Source organism: Ixodes scapularis, unplaced genomic scaffold (assembly GCF_016920785.2).
Source record: "Ixodes scapularis isolate PalLabHiFi unplaced genomic scaffold, ASM1692078v2 PGA_scaffold11__112_contigs__length_91849675, whole genome shotgun sequence".
NCBI classification, from domain to species: domain Eukaryota; kingdom Metazoa; phylum Arthropoda; class Arachnida; order Ixodida; family Ixodidae; genus Ixodes; species Ixodes scapularis.
The window spans coordinates 6,289,608-6,296,045 of NW_024609837.1; positions in this window are offsets into that span (position 1 = coordinate 6,289,608).

The following is a 6,438-nucleotide window of genomic DNA, read 5'->3' on the forward strand; positions in this document are numbered from 1 at the left end:
AGGATGGAGATGTTGAAGCATATAATAATGAATACCACCTGGACCAGGAGCCGATGACTTAGAGTTTTGGAGCACTATGTTCAGTTCGTGTAAAGTAAAGTGGGCATTATAAGCTTCGCGTTCACCACCGGATGTTTTCAGTACCATACTTTCAGCTTTCCTTTTATGTTGCAGAAAAGCAGGCAAGTAATGCTGCGAGCTGGAAATGAATTCAAAATGCTCGCCAAGGATGTTGCCCTGCTCTTCAAGATTGCTTGGGTATTTTCCATTTCTGGAAAGAAGTGGAATAGTGAAAGCATGATATGAGCCATTTACTTTATGAATCCTGTCCCATACTTCCTTGGAAGAAGTACTACTATTGATAGAGGACGCATATTTTTGCCAGCTCTCGCGTTTCGCTTTGCGACGAATGTACCTAGCACGAGCTTTCATTTTTCGGAAAGATATCAGGTTGTCCCGAGTTGGATAACGTCTTAGAACACTCCAAGCTTTGTTTTGCTGTTTGCGACTCTCTTTGCAGTCTTCATTCCACCATGGCTTCGGTCGTCTATAGGAAGCTGCCCAGATGACCGAGGGATTGAGAGTGACGCTGCAGTGAGAATATGGGATGTTAAAAGTAGGGCTGGGCGTCGATTAAAAATTTTAACCAGATTAATCGCCTGCCTCTAATCGATTAATTAATCGATTAATGGGTTGCGTTAATTTTTTATAAATAATATATTAAAAAGAATGGGGCAACAACTCGTCTTGCCTTTAAAGACTTATTTTACTGTCTGTTACACGGCGCAAAGGACATTTAGCATTGAGGATACATAAAGTTCAACGATTCAAAGACACATATTTTTGCTCCAACTCCGAAGACAAAAAAGTTTGTCCACATTCTCCGACAGGAAGACAAGAAGTCAGAGCTTGGGCGATGCTCTCTTTTTTTTTTTTTTTTTCAGAGAAAAGAACCTTGATGAAAAGGCGCTGATTGTTGTCTGCGTTTTGGCCGATGGTCCTTGCTGCAGCCGAGTACATGGGTGCTTCGCTCGTAGGTGATACTGAAGCGAATTTACGCTTCCACTGTACGAAAACGGCTTTTTGCAGATGATGCAGTGGACTTCCTTCGAGTTAAAAACTTCACCGCTGGTGTTTACTTTAAACTCAAACTTTGCAGCGATATTGCCTTTCATACTCGTGAACTCGTTCATTTTTACGTGCCGAATACTGGAACAAGTGACAATGGCGTTTTTAGCTTCCCAGCTCGTTTTCCTGCTTGTTCGTCTTGCCTGGGCAGGATGTGTAATATATCCTCAACACGTGAAGTTTCGCGGTCTCGGGGGGATCAATTGCGGGCCCGGCTTGTTCGTCTGGCCTCGGCAGAACTGTAATGTATCCCCGAACACGTGACGCTTCGCGAGCCCGAGAATTGAACCTTGCTCATAGCACCTGGCTGGGAACGGACTTTTTTTTGAGTACCGATTAAAAAACCGATTAACCGGTTAAAACGTTTGATCGCGATTAAAGCCTTAATCGATTAATCGGAAGGTTAATCGATCAATTGCCCAGCCCTAGTTAAAAGATGGCTGAGCTCATCAATCGAAAGCTGATCGAAGCGAGAACAGGCCAGGAGTGATGACTGCTTAAAAAGGCTCCAGTCTGCTTTTTCAAACTTCGAGCGTGGATGGCGCGTGGGTGAAGACTGCGGAGTGTCGTTACATTTTAAAATAATGGGGAAGTGGTCACTTCCATGGAGATTCTGATCAACAGTCCATGAAAAATCGGGTAGCAGATTTGCACTGCCAATAGAAAGATCGATGCATGTAGATGACAAGGATGAAGGACTAAAATATGTAGGATGACCAGTATTAAAAATGCATAATGACTGTGAAAATAATAAGGATTCAATTATCTTTCCACGTGTATCTGTATGATCACTTCCCCAGAGGGTACTATGTGCGTTAAAATCACCGAGTAAAAGAAAGGGCTCTGGAAGCTGGCTTAAAAGAGAGTCGAGATCTTGTCGCTTTAGAGAAAGAGAAGGTGGAAAATACACTGAACATACAGTTATGGCTTTATGCAACAAGAGACGAACAGCGATAGCTTCGAGTGGCGTCTGAAGCGGAACCTCTGCACATGGAATATGTTTTGGAAGCACCACCGCAACGCCGCCACAAGAAATGGACGTGCTAGGGCGGTCTTTACGAAACACACTGTAGCGTCTTAGAAAGTTAGTGTGAGATGTATTTAAGTGTGTTTCCTGCAAGCATAAGGCAGATGCCTTATACTTTTCTAAAAGGAACTCAACATCTGCAAGGTTAGTGAATAAGCCACGGCAGTTCCACTGAAGAATCACAGAGCCCATTTTAGAGTATAAAAGATTTCATAAATGAATTAAAGCAATTCTACATGTGCTACACACTAAGGAGGAACCACCGGCTTTTTTCCTTTTTGTTTTGATTTAGCAGTTTGCCATTCCATGTCCTCCTGATCCGTGGAAGGAGCTGAAGAGTCGGCAATGTCAACAGCTCCCACTGCATCCTGAACCTTGGACGCAGGTTTGCCAGTTCCGACGTGGTCGGAGACCTGGACCACGAGTTTCCGGCCACGGCCAGACCCCGCCGGAGAAGTCTTTGACGTACCAGGCCGAGACCCTCCTACATTCACGCTTTCAACGTCTTTTGACATTGATGGAGCAGCAGGTCGATTCAGGCACGACCTCCGGCTGACCGGCAGCCTCGTGCCAGTAGCTCTTCTCAAGGTGGAGAGCGAGGCCGTCGTTCCAATCCCTCGGAGGCGGCCCGCCTTGTTACGGAGCAACAGGGCCCATCGTGCCTGAATCGACTGGGGAGTCCGTGTGCTCCCAGCGTTACGTGGGGCACCCTGCTTCCCCGCAGGTTGTTTCGGGGCCTGAGAGGGGCCTGCCAAGTCCTCAAGAGAGAACTGAGTGGCCCTGGACTTCGTACGTGTGCAGGGCCCCTGCGCACCGCGTCGGAGTAGGTGCCTTTAGAAATGAAGGAAAACCTTTGTTTTGCTTCAGGGTACGATAAGTTCTCTTTGGCTCGTAAGGTAAGGATCTCCTTTTCTTGTCGCCACAGCGGGCAGGACCGAGAGTAAGCAGGGTGAGGACCCTTGCAGTTCGCGCAGGTAACTGGATCTTCACAGACGTCGGCCACATGGTCGTGGCTCCCACACTTTGCACACGTCTCCCTCCCCCGACAGCTGCGCGACCCGTGACCAAAACGCTGGCAACGGAAGCATCGCTGTGGGTTCGGGACGTACGGTCTGACACGACAATTCAAGTAGCCAGCTTTGACGAGTGCAGGAAGCGTGTGACGTTCAAACGTCAGGATAAGGTGTTTAGTTCTTACCTCTGCACCGTCACGCCTCGTCATAATGCGTTTGACCGCCACTACTCTAGATGCCCGCAGGCCTTCCAAGATCTCATCTTCACTACGGGAAAGAAGATCATCTTCTGAAATCACCCCTCGAATGGTGTTGAGGGTTCTATGTGCGCTCACTGTTACCTGTATGTCAATTTTAGAAGCGTAATGATATGGGACTTTTTGGCAACTTCTACAAGAAGATCACCAGAATGCAGCTTCTTTGCCTTGTAATCAGCACCAATCTGACTGTCAAGAACCTTCGCTACAAGAAACGGTGATATCTTAGAGAGAGGTTTGTCAGGGACCTCGGAGTGGATCACCATGAATCTGGAAAATGTTTCATCATCTTTATCTTTCACTATGACAGTTCGTTCGGGACGATGCCTCTTAGCGGCACGTCCAGAACTGGGGGTTTTGGTTTGGGGGGTTGCCAAAAGAGGCGAAGTTTGTTCGGAACCTGTGGTGTGCCGCCCACCACCGAGCCCAACAAGGGAATCGATAACGCACCATAACAAAAAGGGCTTTGCTGGAAACGTTATGCTATTAGCACTGCCCAGGAACTATACCCAAGTGTGGTTCTGGACAAGGGGTCTGTCGCCACCCAAGGTTAGCCCTTGCCGCCAGAGAAGTTGAAAAAGGAAAGAAGAGAAATGAGAAGAGTGAAAAGGAGGAGAAGACAAGGGTGAAAGTAGAGAGGGGATAGTAGAAGGGGCTACTAGACTGAATCATCCTGGCCGGGCCTTACCAGGACTCCCGTCTATGAGAAGCAGGGGCCGAAGTGGTGTATTGCCTCACCCGGGGGCCCCGAAGGTTCTAAACCTACCCCGGGCTCGGCTCAACCACCAGGATGCCCTTTTCCCCAGACACGGGAAAGCCACGCACAGCCAGACGTGGGCGGGCGAACCCGCATGGCTCGGGGTCCGTGGAGACGCCACTCTCCAAACACCTGCTTTCACAGGTGCCCCCTGCGGGGAGCTGGCAGTGCAGCCCAATCCTTCCGGAAACAGCAGGTCACAACATAACTCACTAAATGTCAACTGCAGATCTATCACATGGTGGTGTCATAAAATAACTTTTTTAGACTCTGTAACTTTGAATGTTTTTGCCAGGGACTGATATTTTCTGCTTGCTCTCACTCCCTACGTCACAAAACGTGAATGTGTATTGCGTACTACGCCTGAAGAACGGGAAGCTTTATTCAGTTATTCCCTACTCGAGTCTGCATGATTACGTTACACAAGCCCGCGTGCACACTTCCTGTCCTTAAAAGCAGAATGCTTCTCCCTCGCTCTGAGGACCCGGCCACCTGACGCGGGAGATTCGCGGCATAAGCTTTCATAAGTGTGCTTTTTTTTTTTTTTTTTTTTTTTTTTTTTAGAAAGCGGGGCAAAAAGGACGGGACGTTTTCCGCGGGGCATATGACACGGGGCTTTTGACATCGGGAGCTTTCGTACACCGCCCGTATATTAGATAGGATTCGCGATTTGATTTAAATCCTGATTCTAGATATGTCACTGATAATTTATCGAATGAGTGCCTCGGGAGTTTGAGGTTTTTTGGATTTGGAAGAAATCTTGCGAGAGATTTGTGCGTATTAAAGCGCATTCAAAATGCCTTTTCAGTCTGTCCGACATATTGCTTATTACAGACCTTACACTAGGGTAAATCGATGACATTCGACGAGTCACGCGTCAAATGGCCTTTAATTTTCATTGAAAACTGCGAATGCGTGATGTTAGCCGTACTCGTTTGTTGCATTTCTTTACAGACTAGACATTGTGATTTCAAACGGGCGCGTATTCGTTATGTGTGGGCGAAGAATTTATCCGGAAGTTTACAAGAATATCTCTAAGTTTGCGTGATCGTCTATGCACTATACCAACAGCGGATGGAAAAGCACGTTTAAGACGATTGCTTCGTTCTATAATGTTGCAGTGCCGTCTTAAGATGTTATTAACATTAGGATAATTAATGTTGTAGGTCAGGAATAAATTCCTGCGTTGGGTGTCGCGTTGCGTGGGGGGCGTTCATCAATGAGCTCCGCGTGGTTCGATTGCCCAGCTTTCTGAATTACGTCGTCAATTACACGTGGTGGATAACTCTGTATTTCTAATACGGTCTTTAGAGTTTGGCAGCTAGCATAAAGTCCTCCTCGTATGAGAAAATGCGCTTAAAGCTATGGGCTTGGCTATAAGGGATGCTGTTCTTACAATGGCGTGGGTAGTGGTTTCAGTAAGGTATGCGTATTGCTATCGGTCGGTTGGTTTACGGTACAGCTTTGTTGAGAGTTTGCAGTCTTCTATTTTTACAGTGACGTCTAAGAAGTTAATATCGGTTTGAGAGCACGTGTGGGTAAAATGAATGCTCAGGTGAGCATGGTATCCCAATAATCTCTAAAATCCAGCAGCGCTACCACGGCGTGTGTCCAAACAATAAAAATATCGTCTATATAGTATATCTATAATATATATATAGGTTGTCCCGAAAACAATTTACGGTGTTTCTTTTTCCGCAAAGATAATCTAAGCATCCCTGAATGCTCAACCTCCGCCCACAGGCAGCGCTATACTCCGTTCACCCTTTAGCTGAACCTATAGAAGCTTCGCCTTCAGCGCGAGCTTTCTGCCCTTGCTAACACAAGTGTGAACGCGCAGACACGCGCAACCAAAGCACTGCGGAAGCCAGCGAGCTCGCGCGGAAGGCGGAGCTTGTATAGTATCAGCTTAAAGGGGCGGTGCAACGATATTCAGTTCGAATGTTTTTCACTTTACACGAGCTTACTGGCACTAGTGGGACTCAAGGATAAACGCGCGCAACGCCGCTCGCCAAGAAGCTTCTGTGTTGCGGTGTAATTTCAAGGACAAAAGCGAGCGTTTTCATTCAATCCCTCCTTCGCTAAACTTGATGACCCAACTGGGGGATCGCAGTATCCTCCAGCGACGATATTTGAATGTGGCTCATAGATTGGACCCGAGCATTGCTTGGGCACTCGATTTGGGCTCGCGATAATCGATAGCTCGAGAAGCATTCGGGTAGTGGCTTGTGTCCAATCGCTGCAACGACGACCATA